The 22,737-nt window shown below is 49.5% G+C and overlaps 1 protein-coding gene across 3 annotated transcripts in view; it reads right to left on the bottom strand.

Annotated features, from left to right (window-relative positions):
* The window catches only part of AKT2 (AKT serine/threonine kinase 2), a 59,153-nt gene extending 37,858 nt beyond the window's left edge, over positions 1–21,295 (bottom strand). For 2 of the 3 annotated variants that reach the window (XM_053604327.1, XM_053604326.1), the window contains exon 1: positions 887–1,281. The gene's annotated coding sequence lies outside the window, so the exon portion shown is untranslated. Of the gene's footprint in view, positions 1–886; positions 1,282–21,108 lie in introns of those variants that run through there. The other variant, XM_053604325.1, reaches the window with a different exon arrangement.
* Positions 21,296–22,737: the final 1,442 nt, after the last annotated feature.

The following is a 22,737-nucleotide window of genomic DNA, read 5'->3' as shown; positions in this document are numbered from 1 at the left end:
AACCTGTTTGGGTACATGTTAAGCTCCAGCCAATGCTAGTGACAGTGTCACTAAAACACAGCCCCTGGCTTTAGGAAGCTCACAATCTAGCAGCTGAGGCAGAAGGGCAAAGAGATACTCGTAATGATGGCCGGTGGCAGAGAGGCAAGGAGAAGAAAAGCAAAGTAGAGGGAACAGCAGAGATGGGGTGTTGTGTCAGCCACTTGTGGGGGACATGTGAACAAATACCTGAATTAAGCGAGGGAAAGAGCTTTGCAGACAGGTAAGGAAAAGCACTATCATCGGGGGAACAGAAAATTCAAAGACCCTGAGGAAGGAGGAGTTTGGTGAGAGGGAACCTGGGGAGAGGTGGGCAGGGGAAAACACTCGCGGCTTTCCAGGCTGTGACTGGGAGTTAGAGAAGCCGTTCCTTCCCCAACACCATACTCTCCCCCAGTGCAGCTCAGTTCAGAATACATCCAAAGGGCTGGGATGGAGAACTCCAAGTCCAAAGGGAGGGGAGATGTAAAAGGAAAAGAATAATCTCAGCTCTCCCCTGCCATCACTGGCCGGCAGCATCACCTCTCAGAGCCCCTGTGACTCAGCAGCACCAGGGCTAATGGTAACACTGAAGCACCCACTGTGGATAGAGGGCTTAGTCCACTGCCTGGCTCCTAGTAAACACCCAAACACATGCTGCCATTATTAAAAAGAAAAGCAAAGGCAGTCAGGTGTGTCCCAGAGTGGTCAGGGTTTCAGAGTCCGAGAGCCACTGCCAGCTGGGTGGCCTTGGGCAGGGTGCCAGTGCTCTTGTGGAGTTTCCCCTGAATGCTCCCCGCCGCCCCACCAAAGGGTCTGTGACCATACCTAGGTGAGGACAGAAGCTCCGAGAAGAAAAGTCATTTACCTTGGGTCTCCCAGCCAAGAAGCGGTGGGGCCCTGGCCACTGCTAAGAACAGCAAAACCGCTTTTTAAATTCTCGTTCCAGCAACTAAGAGGTCAGCAGCGGCTTGGACGGGAGCAAGGGGAAGAACTGGGAGATCCCCTGTGTCCCGCCTGGATCCTGCCCCGTCCTCCCACTGCAGGCGGTGCCTCAGCTGAGGTGTCCCTGACGCAGTCCCACGATGATGAAATACTAGCACTGCAGCCAAGAGAATGGCCTGCTCACTGGGGAGCTGCTGCCGACGGAGGACACCCAGGTAGAAGTACAAGAGACCTGCCTCTGGAACCCAGTCAGCAGTTGCCCTGAAGGCAACACCCATGGTGGGGAGTCCCCGCATGGCCCCATCTCCACACACAGCTTCCTGAGGTGTCTCCAGGCCTAAATCTCCTGAAGGCCAGAGCCAGAGCTGTAGCTGCTGGCTAGAGGCCAGCCACCTGGGAGGCAAGGTGAAAAGAGAAAGGGCACCTCATGGCAGAGGACACCCAAACAACCAGGAAACACAAGAAATCTCATTATGGGGAAAAGAAAATTAAAATCAACTACCAGGGCATGGCTAAAATTTTGAAAGCTAACAACACCAAGCGTTGACAAGGACATTAAGGCATCAGAACTCTTATTCCCTAATGATGAAAGTGCAAAATGGTTCAACCAGTGGAAAACTGGCCATAAGAATTAAACAATATATATGCCTATACCATGACCCAGTAATTCCATAGTCCCCTAAACAGAAATTACTATATTTATTTACCAAAAGACATGTGCTAGAATATACACAGCAGCAATATTCACAGTAATCCCCAAACTGGTAACAGATCAGCAGTCTACCCACAAGGGAACAGATACACAAATTAGGTTAATTCATATAAAAGACCATCACTTGGCAATTAAAAGGACTGACCTGTTAAGTCAGACAATGGGAACGAAGTGTAAAAACATTATACTGAATGGAAGAAGCCAGACAATACATTCAGGGTGAGTCCACTCCCAGCTAAGTTCAACACAGGCTATTTGCCTTTCTCATTGTAAAACTATGCAGAAAATCATGGAAAATGAATATCCCAAAGGCAAGAGAGTGGTTACACTTAGTAGTGACAGCCAGTGGGGAAGAATCCTGGGAGCTGACGTTTTGGCTGTACAGTTATACTGTGTTTAATGTATTTTTCTGTATTTTATAACAAAAGAAACCTTAGTTTGGAAGTCCAGATGACATAGTGGAGCTAAAATTGGGCCTCCTGGCTCCCAAAACAGAGCTTTCCCCACTTCTTAGGAAGGCTGGCCTGCCTCAATTTCCCTCTCAAGAAGGCCTGGTCACCAATAGTAAATAAAAAAGAAGAATCTAGAGTCCAGAAGATCTGATCAACCCTCAGGCTCTGTACAATGTCCCATCTGTACAATGACCCCACTGGAGGAGGGACCTGTACCCAGGAGAAAATACAGTAGCATGTGTCCAGCTTACAGCCTGGGCTGAGGCTGGGGTTCTGAGGAGTATGTTTAACTCACCAAGGAAGAAAGCTGAATGGAAATGAAAATCCCCGCACTCCATGGTCAGCTCTGATCTAGGAGGAGGAGGTAACTGAAGAAGGTTCTCTAAGGAGATTCTAATTGCACTGGTGAGGTTTTGTTTTTGTAAAATAGTTGCTCCATACAAGGATATCATTAACTAATGCTATCTTTATGTCTCAAACACTCTATAATAAATTACTTTAAAATTATCTTAAAACATTTTTATCTCGGTCTGTCTGGCTCAAGGGTCTTATATCTCAATGGTTTCCAAACAGAAGGCCCCCCTCAGAAACTTCATCTCCCAGGGCTGGTGTCAGATCCATCAGAGATGATTTATATGAATGGGTCATTGAAGGTAGAGGGGAGCAGAAAGAGGTCCTCAGATAACTACCTTGTTCCAGCTGGGCAGCCTTGGGAAGGGGATGTGTCCTTCAAAGCCTCAGTTTGCTCATCTGTAAAATGAGCCTCACAGTGGTTCCTGCCACCTGAGGGGGTTGTGAGGCCTACATGAATTCTAGCATTCTGTCCATGCCCCTCTCTCTAGTCTGGGATCCTGTGGCCACCTGAGTGAAAGCCTATTCCTACTCTGCTCAAACCCTCCCAGGTCCTTCACCTGGAATAAAAGCCCAAGTACTTAGAGGAGACCCAGGCCCCTGGGAGGCCCACATTAATCCCCCCCCCCACTTTGCTTTTCCAAAGATACTCCCTTTCAGGGATGCCTGCCTCAGGTGACTCCCTAGACAGGCACCAGGACCAGGGCCTTTGCACATGCTACTCCCTCAGCCCTGCCTGCCTTTCTTCAGTCTCTGGTCACACATCACCTTAAGAAGCCTTCCTAACCTCCCCAAAGTACACCTATTCTACCTCCCATGCCCTTTATTTTTCTTCGTAGGCACTAATCATCACCAACATTATTATACATATTTGCTTGTTTATCAGTTTATTATCCACCTCTCCCACTTGAATGTCAGCACAGTGCAGACAGGGACTCTTGGCTCTCTTGGTCACAGATGGATCCTGAGATCATCACACACAGCAGGCACTTACTAAGTTATCTGGCAAATGAATTTGTATAAAGTGAAGCCCTGTGCCCAAAGCAGGCCCAAAATAAGCTGAATTCCTTTCCTTGCCACTTGCTAAGTCCTTTTTCTCTCGCCCCCTCTCTCTGACCTGGTTTCGATGCCAAGCAGCACAGATGGCGTAATGGTGGCAAGTGGGGAGGCGGGGATCTATGTCTTCTAGAGCTGGAGACGGTGGGTGTGGGCTCCTTCCTGGCACTGCTGAGAATCACTGAGGTAGTGACAGCGACCCCCTCAGGAGCCACTGTCACCTGCCCTCTGACCCAAGCCTAGCACAGTGCCCAGAAGAAGACTTGCTCAGAAGATAAACTCAAAGACAACAGGCACAGTCTGCTTGTGGGAATTCAGAGGGCAAGGCACCTGGGGCCAGAGTGGGAGGGAACAACTTACTGATTTGCCACTCTGTAAACTGGTCCAATGGAAGGCAATTTTGGCGAAACTGATAAAGTGGAAAATGAACATGTGCTTGGAGGAAATTCTCCTGCAGAAAATGCTGGTGTTAGGGTACAGAGATTCTAAGATGGGGATTCTCAACCTCAGCACCAGTGACATTCAGGACCCAATAATCCCTATTGCGGGGACTGTTCTGTGCACTGTAAGAAGTTTAGCAACATCCCTGGTCTACGGTCACTAAAGCTGACAGCACATCCTCCCCAAGTTGTCACAATAAAAAACATCTTCAAACATCACCAAATGTGTAGGAGGGGCAATGGGGTAGAGCAAAACCACCCCCAGTTAAGAACCAATGTTCTAGGCTGGGCGCGGAGGCTCACATCTGTAATCCTAGCACTCTGGGAGTAAGTGGGGAGGTAAGTGGATTGCCTGAGCTCACAGGTTCAAGACCTGAGCCAAATCGAGACCTCATTTCTAAAAATAGCTGGGCTTTGTGGTAGGCACAGGTAGTTCCAGCTACTTGGGAGGCTGAGGCAAAAGAATCACTTGACTTCAAGAGTTTGAGGTTTCTGTGAGCTATGACACTACAGTACTCTACCGAGGGTGACAAAGTGAAACTCTGTCTCAAAAAAAAAAAAGAGAGAACCAATGTTCTTTTTTTTGAGACAAGAGTCTCACTCTGTTGCCAAACTAGAATGCCTTGGTCTTAGCATAGATCACAGCAACCTCAAAATCCTGGGCTCAAATGATCCTCCTGTTTCAGCTCCCGAGTAGCAGGGACTACAAACATGCCATCATGCCCTGCTATGTTTTCTTTTTTTTTTTTTTTTTTGCAGTTTTCTGACCAGAGCTGGGTTTGAACCCACCACCTCCGGCATATAGGAGCTGGCACCCTACTCCCTTGAGCCACAGGCGCTGCCTAGCTATGTTTTCTATTTTTAGTAGAGTCAGGATCTTATTCTTGCTCAGGCTGGTCTTGAACTCCTGACCTCAAGTGATCCTCCTGACTCAGATTACAGGCATGAGCCGCCATGCCCGACCAAAAACCAGTGTTCTGAGATATGATTGCTAAAATGAGGGAAACATGGAAATAACTGAAATGCCCACAGTAGCAGTCTGGTACTATAATAAAGGTTAACATGATAATTTTACTAAAAAGAGAAATGCTCACATAGAGCAATGCCAAGGCATAGTTAGTGCTCTGTACGTACAAACTTAACCCTCAGAGCAACCCTCTAAATAAAGTAGGCACTTTTACTGTGTCTATTTTAATGAGGAAACGGAGGCACGGAAGTGAAATGACTTGCCCCCGTCAATCAGGAAGTACAGAGCTGGGATTCAGCGCCAGGCAGCCCACCACCACTCTCTACCACACGGCCTTAGAGTTAGACAGACTTGGATTTGGGGCCCTCCCGCTCCTCTACTTTCTAACCTCCCTGAGCCTCAGTTTCTCCCTCTGTGCAATGAGGACAACTGCAATGTTTCCATCACAGGCCTATTTGGGGAAGGGTTGAGTACAGCACCCGGCCTGTGGAAGAGGGTCTAGCCACTTAACAACACATAACATGGCACACAGTGTGCCCACACAGAGACCATCGGCATTCAGTGGCAAAGGCTTGCTGCACAACAGAACTCAGAATGACCCCTTTACTGAAACACAAACGTGTACACACATCACCTCAATTCTATGCTATGCCTATGTTCTCACACGCTGACATTACTAAGATTGACATATATCTCACCATCCATGTATAAACTCAATCTAGCACATTCTTTTCAGAAAAGCAGTTATGGGATCAATAATGGACCTTCCAAAGCATGATGTCTCAGCCTTCAGGGCATTGAGGAGGTGTGTGTTTAAATGCACATGTATAGAACAGACAAACAAACAAAAATCAGAAGGAAATGTGGCAAAGAGCTAATAGAGGCAGAAGAATCCATGTGGGAGTCAAGGCGCCCTCAGGAACCAAATGTCAGAGTTTCCCATGACTAACCAGGCTCAGCCCTGCTTAGCTTCTAAGATCTGAGTTCAGCACCCAATGCCAGAGTTTCAATCCTGGCTCTGCAGCTTGCTGAGGGACCATGGGCAAGTCACTTTCCCTTTCTTCACTTTGGTTTCCTCATCCGTATATTGAAGATAATTGCATACAACCCCAAGGCTGTTGGGAGGATTAGATGAGTTAATCAATATAAAGTCCTCGGAACACAGCCTGATATAGCAGCTGCTCAATACATATAAGATATTATTATTAATACTATTATTATTATTGTTTCCTGGGGTGGGGGGTGAAGACATGGGGAACTTCACTTCCTACACTGTATGTATTTATGTGTTTCTGAAAATGTGAAATTCTACCTATGCTGCCTCCTTGACGAGAAGGTGGCATTAAAGAGATTTTTTTTTCCTCTTAAACACCATATACTCCCCTCACTTGCCCCATCTGTCTACTTGGAGCAGGTAGGACTGGAGGCAGGATGAAGACGTGGGCAGGCTGCAAAAGGAACTGGGACAAGAATAAGCCCCGAACAGATTTCCTTCTCTTCCCTGCCACCCCTGAAACACACCTTCCCCCTCACACCACCCAGGCCCTCAAAGCACCCACAGAAATCATGTCAGATAGTCTAATCTGCCTGGCCATAGGCTCCAAACATGCCCAGAGCCCACAGCTGGGGGGATCCTCCAAGCATGGCTCTGAGTCCATCCCTCCCCTGCTCAGACATCCTCCCCACTGCCCATGGATCATATCCAAGGCTCTCATGGAGGCTGCCAGGGCCCAGCTGCCTTGACTCCTGCCCCGTCTCATCAAACAGCTCACCAACACACACAATTCCCCTTCTCCTAGTCCCTTAATGACTCTCATCGCAGGAACTTTGCTTGTGTGCCCTCTGCCTACCACACTGTTCACCCATCACTTGCCAAATCCTCTATTTCTCAGAGAAGCCTTCCCTTCCCCTCCTAGCAGCACTAACCTCTACTGTGCCCAGACAGTTGGACCATTATCAGGTAATGTCTCCTCTCCTATTTTTTTTTTTTTTTGGAAACAGAGCCTCAAGCTGTCACCTTGGGTAGAGTGCTGTGGCATCACAGCTCATAGCAACCTCCAACTCTTGGGCTCAAGCAATTCTCCTGCCTCTGCCTCCCAAGTAGCTGGGACTATAGGCACCTGCCACAACGCCCGGCTATTTTTTGGTTGCAGACGTCATTGTTGTTTGGCGGGCCCTGGCTGGATTCGAACCTGCCAGCTCAGGTGTATGTGGTTAGCACCTTAGCCACTTGAGCCACAGGCGCTGAGCCTCCTCTCCTATTGGACTGGGAGCTCTCCAAGGTAGGGACAGAGTCTGTCCTAGACCCAAGTCTCCAGCTTCTCCCAGCAATGGGCCAGGCCCAGAGCTTTAATTAATTCCAGGTGGGGGTAGCAAAAAGCACCACAGCATCTGTGCTCAGACTTCTGCCAAGCGAAGATGAAACCAAAAATCCCACAAATATGGCACCAACTCTGTGTCAGTGCTGCTCTGGTCACCAGGAGTGCAGAAATAACCAAAATAGAACTCCCTGCCACTGAGGAATTTACCTGGAGGGAGGGCAGTAGCAAATTAAATAAACAAATTGTACAGTATGTCCAAAGTCGACAAATGTTATGGAGAAAATCAGCATGTGGAGCATTAGGTGCATGGGAAGAGGAGCAAGCATGTTATGCAGGATAGTCAGAGAAGGGCTCACTAAGATGGTAACATTCATGAAACAGTGAGCCACTTGAAGACCTGGGGAAAAACGTCCCAGGCAAGGGACAAGTAGGGCAAGGGTGTGGTGAGCATGAGGCAGGGCAGGAGTTAAATGGGGAGAGGCAAGAGAGAGGAAGTGGGAAGCCTGGTTGGGCAGGACCTTGGGGTCACTGTAAGAGCTGAGATAGGGAACCACAGGCTGTTGGTGGCCCTGGCAGGGGCAGCATATGAAAGCCCCCAGGGCAGGATGAGAGTCCTAGGTGAAGCAGAGGCTGTATCAGAGCCTTCTCCAGGAGTCCTCTCCAGAATAAGCCCGGAGCACCGGCCAGACATTCCTACCACATGCCTCACTTAGGGACAAGGACCCACATGTGACAGATGAGAAAACCAAGGAAGGGAAGGACTCAGTGAGTACCCACAGCCAGACAGCTACGATGCAGCTGGTGAGCCCAGATTCCAACCACTCTGAGTCTCTCCCAATTCCCTCTCCTTTGCTCCCAAGACAGAAGGTAGAGCCACCTTTCTCAAATTCCTCCTTCCACCCCCGCAGGCCTTTGCTTTCCACCCCAAAACAATGGCCCACACCCAGGCAGGACCCCTTCAGCCTGGCTGAAGGGCGCCCCCTCTCACACACCACTCTACATCACCATCTGTCTGCCTCCCTAACCAGGAGCTCCTAGGCGGTGCCTAGAGGCCTGAGTCCCCACCTCATCCCTAGGGCACCTACGAGCAAACAGGCGGGTCCAACCATGGCCGATATTTAGTGAGAGCTCACAAAGTACCAGGTATGGAGTAATGTTAATCTTCACAGCAATTCTGTGAGATGGATGCTATTACTACCTCCATTCTTCAGATGAGGAAACTCAGGCCTAAAGAGAGAAAGTCACATGTACATGGTCATACAGTGAGTGGGTAGGTGTAGGAGATGAGATGTGTCTGGAGCAGAACTAGTCCATAGAACTTTCCATAAGATGTTAATGTGGTTACTATATGAACTGTGGAACTGAATTTTTACTTTCATTTAATTTTAATTAAATTAAATAGCCACACATAGCTAGCAGCTGCCATACTGGACTGAAGCTCCATAGAACCCCTGCTAATTAAGCACAGGGAGCGAAAGGCGGAGGAATAGTGAGGATAACGCTCATGGGCCCAAGATAGGCCAGATCATCCTAGGCTGGCTGGGAGAAGGACTCAGGGGTCCTCAAACTGCAGCCCGTGGGCCACATGAGGTGGTGTGATTGTATTTGTTCCCGTTTTGGTTTTTTACTTCAAAATAAGATATGTACAGTGTGCACAGGAATTTGTTCGTAGTTTTTTTTTTAAACTATAGTCCGGCCCTCCAATGGTCTAAGGGACAGTGAACTAGTCCCCTGTTTAAAAAGTTTGAGGACCCCTGCCTATGCCCATCCTTCACATGCCCTACCCCAGCTCACTCCACAGAGCTGCAGAAGGACTCAGAGGCCCTAATTCACACCTTGAGTCAACTCAAATACTGACCCTACCCCTTTCAGGCTGCATGGACCACTTCTCTCAGCTTCCTTATCTATAAAACGGGATTTTTTTGGAAAGGGGAGACCGAATCTTACTTTGTTGCCCTGGGTAAAGTACCGTGGCATTGTAACTCACAGCAACCTCAAACTCATGGCTCAAGCAATCTTCCTGACTCAACCTCCCAAGTAGCTGGGACTACGATGCCTAGCTATTTTTAGAAACAGGGTCTTGCTCTGGCTCAGGCTATTCTCCTCGAACTGCTGAGCTCAGGTGATCCACCTGCCTTGGCCTCCTAGAGTGCTAGGATTACAGGTGTGAGCCACTGTACCCAGCCCTGTAAAATGGGATCTTAATACCAATCTGGCCAAGCATAAGTTTGTTATCTCAAAAATCATTTTTCTTTCTTTCTTTTTTTTTTTTTATAGAGATAGAGTCTCTATAAAGAGTCTCACTCTGTTGCCCTTGGTAGAGTGCTGGGGCATCACAGCTCACAGCAACCTCCAGCTCTTGGTCTTAGGTGATTCTCTTGCCTCAGCCTCCCAAATAGCTGGGACTATAGGTGCCCACCACAACGGCCAGCTATTTTTTTTGTTGTTGTTGCAGTTTGGACGGGGCCGGGTTTGAACCCGCCACCCTCGGTATATGGGACCACTACTCTACCCACTGAGCCACAGGCACCGCCCTCAAAGATCATTTTTCTGATAACCTTCGGTTGTCACGGGGACACAATGACACAATGCTTCATCCACAGCTGGGGACAGGGCCAGTGCTTCAATAACAGGGAGTAATTACACAAAGACAAATTCTAATGAAGGGCCATCTTGAGCCTTATCCCGAGCCTCACTCTGAGCCACAGGACTGGGAACTTATGTTAATTCTATCACTACTTGGTTAGAAAGAAATAATCCTGATGATTTCCAACACACCTATATTAACTTTTTGAAAATGTCATCTAAATGAAAACACATGGGCAGCGCTGGCCCCATACACCAAGGGTGGCGGGTTCAAACCCGACCCCAGCCAAACTGCAACAACAGCAGCCAGGTGTTGTGGTGGGTGCCTGTAGTACCAACTACTCGGTACTCGGGAGGCTGAGGCAAGAGAATCGCCTAAGCCCAGGAGTTGGAGATTGCTATGAACTGTGTGACGCCACAGCACTCTATAGAGGGCGATAAAGTGAGACTCTGTCTCTACAAAAAATAATAATAATAAATACATGAAAACACACAACTAAAACAACACACAACCCAAGGATAGGATTCCTCCTCCCAACCTAAGGCCTCTAGACACTAGAGGGACCCTGTCTGCAAAGCAGAATACGGTCTGCTCCTTGCCCTTCTCCATCTCCTGGCCACCACCTAAATCTGGCCAACTCTCCCCCACATACCCTCCTTCCCCAAACCCCCAACTATCCCACTCCCCCTTGTCCCTCTTCTTAAAGATAAGACTCCTCCCCACAGCCCAAATCCTGGGTTCTGCCACCCCACACCCCACTCGCCTGCTCTGTCACCACCACATCCAGGTCTTTCCCACCTCGAAGCCTTGACTTGTGCTATCTCCCACTCCTTTGGGCTTTCACAGCATGGCAGCTAGATCTCTGTTCCCTCCCCCAACCATGCTGAGCCCAAGCACTCAGGGGACAAACACCTCAGACTGGGTGCCCTTCCCCAGTGTCCAGAACTAAACATGGCACATAGTAGTGATTCAATAAATATTTGGTGCCAGGAACGATGGCTCACGCCTATAATCCTAGCACTCTGGGAGGCCAAGGCGAATGGACTGACTGAGCTCAGGAGTTCAATCAACCTGAGCCAGAGCAAGACCTCATCTCTAAAAAAAATAGCCAGGCATAGTTGTGGGCAACTGTAGTCCCAGCTACTTGGGAGGCTGAAGCAAGAGAATTGCTTAAGCCTAAGAGTTTGAGGTTGCTGTTAGCTATGATGCCATGGCACCCTACTGAGGGTAAAAAAGTGAGACTCTAAGAGTCTCAAAAAAAAATTAAATAAATAAATAAATATTTGGTGACAGAATGGAATACGCAAAGGCAAAAATAGCCAAGGGAAGGACAAAAGGCAGTGGGGAGTGCCTCCCACCTCCCACCAGCACTTCTGGAGAAAGAAGGGTCAAGGCTGAGGTGTTAGGAGTGGAGAGAAGCAGCCACACCCCACTTCCTGAGCAGGCATCGAGTGCAGTCATTTCTGGATGACTGAGGCCTACTTTGTGCCAGCTCTGTCTAGGAAAAGAGAAAGAAAAAAAAAAGATCATGGCTCGGCACCTGTGGCTCAAGCAGCTAAAGCGCCAGCCACATACACCTGAGCTGGTGGGTTCAAACCCAGCCTGGGCCCGCCAAACAACAATGACAGCTGAAACCAAAAAAAAAAAAAAATAGCCAGGCGTTGTGGCAGGCACCTGTAGTCCTAGCTACTTGGGAGGCAGAGGCAGGAGAATCACTTGAGCCCAGGAGTTGGAGGTTGCTGTGAGCTGTGATGCCACTACCACTACCCAGGGTGACAGCTTGAGACTCTGTCTCAAAAAAAAAAAAAATCATTATGGGCTTAGTGCCTGTAGCTCAGCAGCTAGGGAGCCAGCTACATACACCAGAGCTGGCGGGTTCAAATCCAGACCGGGCCTGTCAAACTGCAATGACAACTACAACCAAAAAAATAGCTGGACGGTGTGGCAGGTGCCTATAGTCCCAGCTACCTGGAAGGCTGAGGCAAGAGACTCACTTAAGCCCAAGAGTATGAGGTTGCCATGAGCTGTAATGCCACGGCACTCTACTGAGAGCAACATAATGAGACTGTCTCAAAAAAAAAAAAAAAAAAAAAAAATCATTGTGACAACCCCAGTTAACAGCTGCCACAATGTCAGTAAGGAGAGGAGCCAGTCTTAAAAAGGCAGACTCAATCCCAGATAGAGATGGGTTCAAATCATACATCTGTCACTGACTTTGGGCAAATCCAATAGCCTCTCAAGCCTCTGTTTCCGTGCCCATAAAACAGGGTAACAGCTGCCCAAGTTCCTAGGGTCTGGAGAGGATTGAGAGCAGACACATTAAACTCTGCAGCAGAGCCTGGCACGGAGAGGCACTTTGTTAACTACTCGCAGTTATAAGTAGCTTTCCATGCCTCAGTTTCCCATCTGTAACATGAGGGGTAACACTGCCCACCTTCCAGGATGCTATGCAAGGTTTACAGCACTAACTCAGTGACTCACAGTCTCATGGCAGGGAGGGTGCTGCTCTCTCCCAAAGCTCCACCCTTTGAACCCACTCTGTCAACCAGCAAGCCCAGACTGCCCCCTAGAGCCCCTTCTTTGCTCTCTGGCACCCGCAATCCCAGCCTGAGATCTCCAGCAGCAGCTCCTCACACTTCTAAGGAGGTCTGTGCTTTCAAACACGTCAGCTCCCCAGATCCTCCCTGCAGACCCAATTGGCAGCAATGTTCCCACTGATAGCTGAGCAAATGAAATAAAGCCCCTAGGGTTCCAAGCAACTTGCAGGACCACAAAGAGGAGGGTTCCCACCTGTATCAATTCCTGCCCTCAACCCAGTGGTCCAGTATGGGCAAGGCAGACCAATGATCCACAGGGTGATGTACTTGAAACCAAACTGGGAGAGAACAAGGGAGCGGCAGCCACACCAGTCCATTTGGAAAGGGCCCACAAGGTGGCAACCCAAGGCAGGCTAGGATTTCTGACCTCACCCTTAGAAACAACATCTGCGGATGAGCTTCTCAGGCAGGATGGCTGGGCTCAAGGAACTTCCTGCAGGGACCTCTGACATGTAGTCTTCTCTTGGCCAGTCCTGGCCTGCTGTCCCTTGCTGGGTGCACCCAGAGCACCCGGGCCCTGCTGTGGGTGCTGAGTTGGCAGTGAGTCCTGCCCCCAGGGGGCCAGGCTAAGATCCCACCCAGTGCCCCTCCCACACTCGCTCCCTCCCTCCTGGTCCTGCTCCCAGGCTGTCTCCCCCAACTGGGCCTCTCACTGCTTGGCTGACTGTCCAAAAGAGCCTGCCATGGAACCACCCCACCGTGCGGCCTGGAAGCTGAGTGGTTGAAGGCCTTCAGTTGAGAGCTCTGAAGATGGAAGAGGCCCAGGGAGGGGGTGTCCTTGGTTCCTCCAAAAGCTTGGAGATCACTTTGAAAGATGCTCCATTCCATGCTCCCCATCCCAGAGGACTTCTGGAGACCCTAAAGTTTGCTCTGAGGGGCTCTGCCCCTTCTAGGAAGATACCCCAGAATAAACCTCAGAAAAACTAATGCCAGGACTTCTGTTACTGCACTAAGCCTTAGGGATGAGGCTCATGGGTGAAACTGGAAGTCACCCTCACCAAAGGTTACTGAGCACCTTCATGAGCTTGGGGGAATTGTGAAGCAGTGCCAGGCTGCCCAAATTCAAAACCCCATCCCCAACACTTCCTGGTTGGGAAACCCAGCACAGGTTACAGAGGGTCTAGGCCTCAGCTCTCACCACTATAAAGTGGGACTCAGAGACTCCAGGATCTGAAGAGTCTGCACATGACTCCTCCCATAGCTCCTCTGGGGCACTACAGTTCTTGCTTACATGCCACCTACTCAGGGAGGCCCTCCCAGAGTGCCCAGCTAAAACAGAATAACACCCCCTCCCCATTCTTTCCCCTGGTCCCCATTCACTCTGCCTCTGTAACCACAACCTGAAGTCCTGTTTGCTGGGCTCCGTCACAAGGCCTAGATTTTCAAATTCTAGAGCAGTGCCAGGAATGTCACAGGGCAATATATGCTAACAGTGGAGTGGAAGGCAGAATCAGAAGTACTGTTTTTACCAGGTACTGCTGCTGGTCTGTACTGCTATTTGGTATTAGTCCAGCTGGCTGGGTTGGGGAGAGATGGGCAGAAAAATCCCTAAAAGTAACAGCTACGGGCTCTGGGGAACACAGTGTGAAAACCACAGAAGAGGGAGGCAACCACTGGGCCTCTGCTGGTTACAAGGCAGTGATTCTACTCTAGGGGAAGTGGGGGGCATGTGAAACTCCCTGCTTGGTGCACACAATCTACCCCCAGCCCCAGGCAGAAGCCTGAGAATTTCTCATAGAGAGAAGTCATCTTCTAACACCCTCAGTCTGATCAGGCCACTCTTGCATCTAGAGCAGTGATTGATTTTTCAACCAGTATACCTGGAAAAATTTTAAAGATCATTAATTAGTTTATTTTGAAAGGAGTTCAAAGCACAGTAAGTACATTCTTCTTTTTACTCTTTTTTTTTTTTTTTGAGACAGAGTCTCACTACACTGTCCTTGGTAGAGTGCCGTGGCATCACAACTCACAGCTAACTCAAACTCTTGGGCTTAAACTTCTCTTGCCTCAGCCTCCCAAGTAGCTGGGACTACAGGCGCCCGCCACAACACCCAGCTATTTTTGTTGTTGTTGTAGTTGTCGTCGTTGTTTGGCAGGCCCGGGCTGGGTTTGAACCTGCCAGTCGAGCCATTTTACTCTTTTTTTTTTGGTTAACATAACTTAAGTGTGGCATAGAAATTTAACTATAGGTTCAAGTGTGTGAGAGATAAAAAAAAAAAAAAAAAGGTTAAAAACACTGGTCTAGAGGCTGTGAGGGACCCAGCCTCTGACCTGACCTCTTCCCTGCTCCCTCACCATGCAGGCCTCCAAGCAGCCTATCCCTGCACCTGGCCAAGCTTCATCCTCCCTTCAGACCTTTGCACTCTGGTTCCCTCTACCTGAAAGACTGTTCCTTCTCCTCGCATCCCACATGACTGCCTTACTTTGCCAAACTGAGATCAGCTCAGAGGTCTTACACACAGACACAACTAAAGAAGTGCCCAATCACCTGATTTGAACTCACTGCCCACAGCCTCTCTCTAACCTGCCCCTTGTTTATTCACCTGTTTCGGGTTGGTCTCCCCCTAATCTACACGAGGTAGGGACTTTGACAAGTACATCACCATGTCCCCAACACATGATGCAATGCCAGGCACACAGCAGGTGCTCAATAAATGGCAGTGGAGGAATGAAACCCTTTCCTCAGCTCCGCAATACCCTCAGGATCAATCCACACCTCACACCCAGGCTTACCTGGCCCTGCACACCACAGCTCCTGCTGACTCCCCCTACCCACACCCACCATTCCCACCACTCCCATTACTATGGTGGAGATACAATAAATGCACAAAACAGAAGGGTAGGGAGGTGCCCGGGGCCACATACACCGAGGCTGGCAGATTCAAACCCAGCCCAGGCCAGTTAAAACAATGACAACTGCAACAACAACAACAAAAAAATAGCTGAGCATTGTGGCAGGTGCCTATAAATCCCAGCTACTTGGGAGGCTGAGGCAAGAGAATCACTTAAGCCCAAGAGTGTGTGGTTGCTGTGAGCTATGAAGCCACAGCACTCTACCCAAGGCAACAGCTTGAGACTCTATCTCAAAAAAAAAAAACAAAAAACAAAAAACAGAGGGGTAAGGCACAGAGGCTGATCTCTGAAAAGGATCATGAATGTCTACTTTAGAAGGGCTCAGAGAGAGAGAGGGGTCCTGAGAGCTGCACTGGTCAGTTTTTCCTTGATTGTATTCTCCCCCAGACCTCTGTTTCTGCATCTGGAAAAACAGAGATGCTAACTTTTACCCTGTCCTCTTCCTGCTATTCTCCATCAAAGTTCTGCAAACTAGCAAGGCAAGGGCCTTCAAAGTCCTAAAGAAATAATAAGAATCCAGGCAGGGTGCAATGGCTCATTTCTATAATCCCAGCCCTTTTGAGAGGTGGGAAGATTCCATGAATCCAGGAGTCTGAGACCAGCCTGGGCAACATAATGAGACCCTACCTCTACATAAAAAATTAAAAGCAAAAAATTAACCAGGTGTTGTGGCACAGACCTGTGGTTCCAGTTACTTAGGAGTATTGCTTGAGCCCAGGAGTTCAAAGCTACAGTGAGCTATGATGATGCCACTGCACTCCAGCCTGGAAATAGAAGGAAACTCTGACTCTAAAAAAATAAAAATTTAAAAGAATTACAATTGGTGGGCGGCGCCTGTGGCTCAGTGCATAAGGCGCCAGTCTCATATACCGAGGGTGGTGGGTTCGAACCCAGCCCCACACAAACTGCAACAAAAAATAGCCAGGCGTTGTGGCAAGCGCCAGTAGTCCCAGCTATTTGGGAGGCTGAGGCAAGAGAGTCGCCTAAGCCCAGGAGTTGGAGGTTGCTGTGAACTGTGATGCCACAGCACTCTACTGAGGGTGACAGAGTGAGTGTCTGTCTCCAAAAAAAAAAAAAAGAATTACAATTGCTAAACTATATGGAGGGCTCCCCATGTGTCCCACACTCTTCTTAGTGAGATTTTTCCAGTAGCCGCCTGTTATGCCATACAGCTGTGAATGCTGTCCACAAATGAACTCAGTTAACCTTTATAACAGCCCTATCAGGCAGGAATTATCACCATCCTTGTGACACAGATGACAAATGAGCTCAGAAGGGCAGAGGGGCCTGCTCAAGGTTACACAACATAGTGGCAGGGCTGGGTTTAATCCCTGTGCTTTGAATTACTTCAGTGCAGCTCTTTACAGAAGCTGGAAACCAGGACATCAAAGTCCTGCATCCCAGCAGAGTGCAGGATCCAGGACTCAGGAGAGGACCAGGGTGAAGGGTGATGGAGGCTGGATTATCTAGGTCCCACAACATAATCATGACTGCTAACTGAGACTTACACAGCCTCAGGCACTATTCTAGGCACTTCCCTCAGATTAACTCTTTCATTCCACACAATAGAAGCAGGTGCCCTTCTGAGACCACTGTACAAAGGTGAACACTGTGGCCCAAGGTCACACAGACCTACTTCACCATCCTGCCTCTAATGCAGGTCCCTGGTGGCTGTGTCATTCTCTGGCTTAGATCTCTTGCCATCTTCTCCTTCTCCCAGCACACAGCTGCCCAGGGTTAATAGATGCCCTGACTCAACAATGAGGAGGCACCAAGGAATGCTGGACTGGCTGCGGGCAGAGGGGCTCATGGCAGCCCCCAGGCTCAAAAGTGAAGGGAAGGAAATCCCCAGAGTAGGGGGCAGAGGTGACAGCAACCCACTCCAGCCTGGGACCTAGAGTGCATGGCTAGGGGCTATCTTCGTTCAAACCCCACCCTGGTCCCCTAAGATCTGATAAGACCCAGGGCAAGGAAGGCAATTCCTCCTCTGAGCCTCCATTTCTGACTCTGCAAAAAGAATACTATATAGCCCTACTATGAAACTAATTTATGGCTTTCACATGAAAGCTATAACCCAGTTATAACCCAAGAATAGGGGGGAAGGGGGGAAGGGAGGGGAGGGAAGGGGGAGGTGGGCAGAGGGAGGGTGGTTGGTGGGATTACACCTGCAGTGCATTTTACAAGGGTATTTGTGAAACTTAGTAAATGTAGAATGTAAATGTCTTAACACAATTAAGAAAATGCCAGGAAGGCTATGTTAACCAGTGTGATGAAAATGTGTCAAACGGTCTATAAAACCAGTGTATGGTGCCCCATGATCGCATTAATGTACACAGCTATGATTTAATAAAAAAAAAAAATTATAAAAAAAAAGAACACTATATAAAGCCCCAAGCCCAGGGCTGGGCACTCTTTTGTATACTTAGACAAAAGCCACTGCTCCAGTTCCTGGTTGACAAGAGGATCACATTACAGTTCCCCCATTTCTAGTGATGAGACCTGGGGGAAACATTTCACTTAACAGTGAGTACCTCAATCTCTTCATCTGTAAGATGGGTATCACACCTCTAACTAGCTCACAGGACTCTATAAAACTAATCACAGGTGTATTTTGAGACTTGAGAGGTCACACAAATAAAAGGTCTGTCATGTACCTGATGAATGCTCAGTAAGCACTGGGTATCCACTAGCGCTGAAAATGATTTGCCTTTCTGGGCCAAGTTTTCTTGTCTAAAAAGGAGATCATGACTGGGTGCCGTGGCTCACACCTGTAACCCTAGCACTCTGGGAGGCCAAGGAGGGAGGATCCCTTAAGCTCAGAAATTTGAGACCAACCCTGAGCAAGAGCAAGACCCTGTCTCTACTAAAAATAGAAAAAGTAGCTCAAGGGCAGGCATGGTGGCTCGCTTGAGCTCACAGATGGAGACCTGCCTGAGCAAGAGTGAGACCCTGTCTCTACTAAAAATATAAAACACTAAGGCAAGAGGATAGCTTGAGCCCAAGAATTGCAGGTTTTTGTGAGCTATGATGACGCCATGGCACTCTACCCAGGTCAACAGCTTGAGACTCTGTCTCAAAAAAAAAAAAGGAAAAGAAAAAGTAGCTGGACAGGGTGGTAGGTTCTTGTAGTTCCAGATATTTAGGAGTCTGAGGCAAGAGGATCACTTCAACCCCAGAGTTTGAGGTTGCTGTGATCTAGGTTGATGTCACGGCACTCTTAACTGGGCAACAGAGTGAGACTCTGTCTCAAAAATAAATAAAATAAGTAAAATGGGCTCAGCGCCTATGGCTCAAGCAGCTAAGGTGCCAGCCACATACACCTGAGCTGGAGGGTTCAAATCCAGTCCAGGCCTGCCCACCAAATGACAGTGACAGCTGCGACCAAAAAAAAAAGAAAAAAGAAAAGAAATAGCCAGGCGTTGTGGCAGGTGCCTGTAGTGCCAGCTACTTGGGAGGCAGAGGCAGGAGAATCGCTTGAGCCCGGGAGTTGGGAGGGTGCTGTGAGCTGTGAAGCCACGGCACTCTACCCACGGCGACAACTTGAGGCTCTGTCTCAAAAAAAAAAAAAGTAAAATGAAAGGAGAGCTCGGCAGCTAAGGGTGCCAGCCACATACACCCAGGCTGGTGGGTGTGAATCCAGCCCAGGCCTGCCAAACAACAATGACAACTACAACCAAAACATAGCTGGGTGCTGTGGCAGCACCTGTAGGCCCAGCTACTTGGGAGGCTGAGGCAAGAGAATCACTTAAGCCCAAGAGTTAAAGGTTGCTGTGAGCTGTGATGCCACAGCACTCTACCGAGGGCAACATAGTGAGACGGTCTCAAAAAAAAAAAAAAAAAAAGAGAAAGAGAGAGATGGTAACAACAGTATCTACCACTCTAGAACTCAAGTATCCAGCAAGTTTATCTATGTGAAGCATTCTGAACAGTGTGTGGCCAACAGAATGCACTCAATTAACGTCAGCCATCAATTTCATGATTATTTTTATTGCTGTTGCTAACCTCACCAGGCAAACCCTCTAAATTAAAACCTGACAGAAGAAAAGCACCAGAAGAACAAAGCCCTAGGATAGAAAAACTCTTCAGATCCACCACTGCCTCACACAGATTCAGGGACCTTTCACTCCAGGAACCATGACCCATGGAAGCCAGTGAGCTTGGAAGCCACTGCCGCTAATGAGGGGCCACCACTGCTCCTCTGACCACATCACCAACCCAGGTTGGCTGGGTCAATCAGGGACTGCAGCCAGCCCTCCGGGAACTCCAGACCTGGGGCAAAGGTTACAGGGTAAGCTCCTCCTGGCCTAAGGAGCAGGGACACTGGCCACACAAATCTGAGGGTGGCTACTCCAAGCACCAGCCCAGCGACCACAGTGAGAACTAGCTTTCCTCCCCAGGCTGGGATGAGCCAGGGGTACCCCCTCCAACTCCCCTTGACCTATACAAAGATGAACAGCTGGGAAAACAGCTCTCAGCCTCACTGTGAGGCCAACTGTTATTGCCTGGTGGGGAGTGTAAACATGATGTGTGGCTGAGCCGGTAACCAGGAGACACAAACACCCTCACAGACAGGAATAGAGGAGCTTGAAGTGGTCTATGTTGGTTCCTGGCCCCTTCATTCCCACTGCCAACCAAGGTCAGGTCCACATTGAATTCCTGATGCTTCTCTGGGAAGGAAAGAGTGGACTCAGTTGAAAAGCAGTTTACTGGAGGTCCTAATTACTCAAGCCCAGGCCTCTTGCTGAGGCTGCAAAGGTCTTCAAATGAGAGGAAGGGGTTCTCATAATCCAAAGGCTCAAGATGTCCCCACCCACCTGGGGTGGGCGTGGGGGAGATATATAACTGCCAACGCTTCTCCCTCCCAAGTCTTTAACAAGCTGTCCAGGAGCACAGATCAAGTCCAAGCCCAATACCCTCTTCCCCTCCAAATATGGAGCCTAAAGCTCAGAGAACTTCAGTGACTCCTAAGACACTCTTTCCCCCCTATCCCTTTTAGAAGAAAAGAACTTGTCAGAGGGTGCCCTTAAAACCTTAAAATAAAGTGAAATAATCAGAGAGAGTACTGGAGACAACCGTAGAAAATCCCATGGTTCAAAGCACCCCCGTAGTGACCCCCCCAAAATCATTACAAAGTTTCAATAAAGGGTGAGCTCAGTATAAATCCCCACACATCAAATCAAGAAAGCCCCTCCTCATCACTGAGCATCACCGTACTTCCAAAATACGCCTCTAAGTACCCCCTGGGGCCTGTCCCAAACATCACACAGCCCTTCCGACACAGTGCTCTTCTACGATCTAAGGATGGCTCCCCCCAGCGCCTTGGTGGTATAACCCAGACAGCCCTTCCCAGCCGCACTTGGTACAGCCCCCTCTCCAGAAGCCCCTATCCCTCTAAATACGGAATGGCTTCCACAGAGCCAATACAGCTCTTTACACTCGATACGGCGCGCCCCTCAATAGTTTAGCCCTGGCACACTAGGCACGATCTCTCTATACCTCTCTGGTTCAGCCCCCAGTTCGCACACGCTTGAATCTATGCTCCCAGCCCCTTAGTGATTCAGTCCTCGTACACTTGATCCCCCCCCCCGCCACCTCAGTGGTACGGCCCACCGCCACCGCCCCCGGCCCCTCAGGGCTAGTCCCACCGCCCCCACTTAGCCACCCCCACTCAGTTCCGGAAGGGGGGGCTCGAGGTTCGTAGTCCCCGCCCGGCGGGCACCGGTGGTACGGCCCACCGCGGCACAGCAGGGGGCCCGGACGCGACCATCACGGGGGGGAGGCATTCGGGGACACGCGCTGGCGCACTCACCTGTCACCGGCGGCCGCCCAGCCTCTCTGGCGGGGCTCTACCCCCACCCATCGCCACGCTGTGCTTCTTCCCTCTCCTTGTGTTTCCTGGTGGCAACTACGGCGGCGGTCTCGGCGGCAGCGACGCCTTCTCCGAGCCAGGCCCAACAGCTCGCACGGCGCGGCCCCCCCCGCCCCCTCCCCCCTGCCCCCGCTTACCGCCCCCTCCCACCCTCTGGCCGGAAATACCGCCTTCTCCTGCCACAAACAGGAACTGACGTGCAGAGAGCGAGCGGTAGCCTCAGAAAGCGCGAGAGCGTGAGCGCTGGGCAGCAAAGGAGGCGGGCTCCCCGCAGGGCGCCTGCGTACTTTAAGCAATTTGGGGCGGGTGTGGGCCACGCTCCAGCGCGGGACGAAAAGGAAAGTGAGAGTTGCGCAGGCGCAAGAGGACTCCACCGCATGTTTTCCCGAGTGGTTCTTCTCAATTACTGTTTCCCGGCAGCCCAAGGTCCTTATTTCCATACGCTTTGATCTTGTTACTCCGGTCTAGTCTTTTATCCCGGTTGTAGGTTCTGAAAGAGCCGAGAAGAGGGCGTTACGAGAGGTTTCGCCTTTCAGTGTCTCCGTCTTTGTTGAGCTCAGGTTCTGAAGCCTCACAGTCCCGGATTTGAATTTGCTCCTTGCTAATTACTATGGGCAGAAAGCTTGACTGCTTTCTGTGCCTCAGTATCTACATCTGCAAAATGGAAACACTCGTAGCTGCATCACTGGGCTGCTGGAACTATTTTATGTAAACAACGGTTTTTATCAATTAGTTCAAGATATTAATGCCTTATATATATTCAAATGGTATGGGATGTACATTATTTTATGATACAACTTAGGCTCGTAAAGGCCTTAAAATCGCGCTACCAAAAAAAAAACTTTGCAGAGATCTGGTCTTGTTTATTAGCTAGCGTACTAGACAGCTGTGAGACTTCTGGCTCCCCATCCTCACTCTCATTGGTTGAGAGGGAATTGTTGCCTCCTGAATGCGGGTTTCAGTATGCTACATCACTTGGCAACTATGCATGAGACAGAAAAATGCCCAACTGGGAGCTGAATCCTGGTCTACCTCAGTCTGTGAGAGTGTTTCAGGCAAGTCCTGCGGAGAACAGGACCTTAGTTAACCCAGAGGTAAGCCTAATGCTGTACTACCCCTTACTTACTTGGTTTCCAGGTTGGAACTTGCCACTTTTTTCAACACTCTGACCAATGCCTTCCGCTTCACAGTCCTATTACTATCTGGCGACAGTTCTGTTTCCCCCACTACACAGGCCTCATAAGAAGAGACCAGAGCCTTGCCACTCATCACTGTATACTCAACTGCCTAGCAAAGGTCCCCACACAGAGTGGGTTCCTGGGGAATAGTTGTTTCAAGAATTAGCCCGTCAAGGCCGGGCGCGATGACACACCTGTAGTCCTAGCACTCTGGGGGGTCAAGGCCTGTGGATTTCTTGACCTCAGGACCTGCGAGACTAGCCTGAGCAAAGCGAAACCCCATCTCTACTAAAACAGAAAAGCTAGCCAGGAGTTGTGGCAGGTGCTTGTAGTCCCAGCTTACTTGGGAGGCTGAACCAAGAGGATTGCTTTAGTCCAGGAGTTTCAAGTT

The sequence above is a fragment of the Nycticebus coucang genome, chromosome 10, assembly GCF_027406575.1.
Source record: "Nycticebus coucang isolate mNycCou1 chromosome 10, mNycCou1.pri, whole genome shotgun sequence".
Classification (NCBI taxonomy): Eukaryota; Metazoa; Chordata; class Mammalia; order Primates; family Lorisidae; genus Nycticebus; species Nycticebus coucang.
Note: the sequence above shows the minus strand (reverse complement) of the source record. Positions and strands in the feature narration are given on the sequence as shown.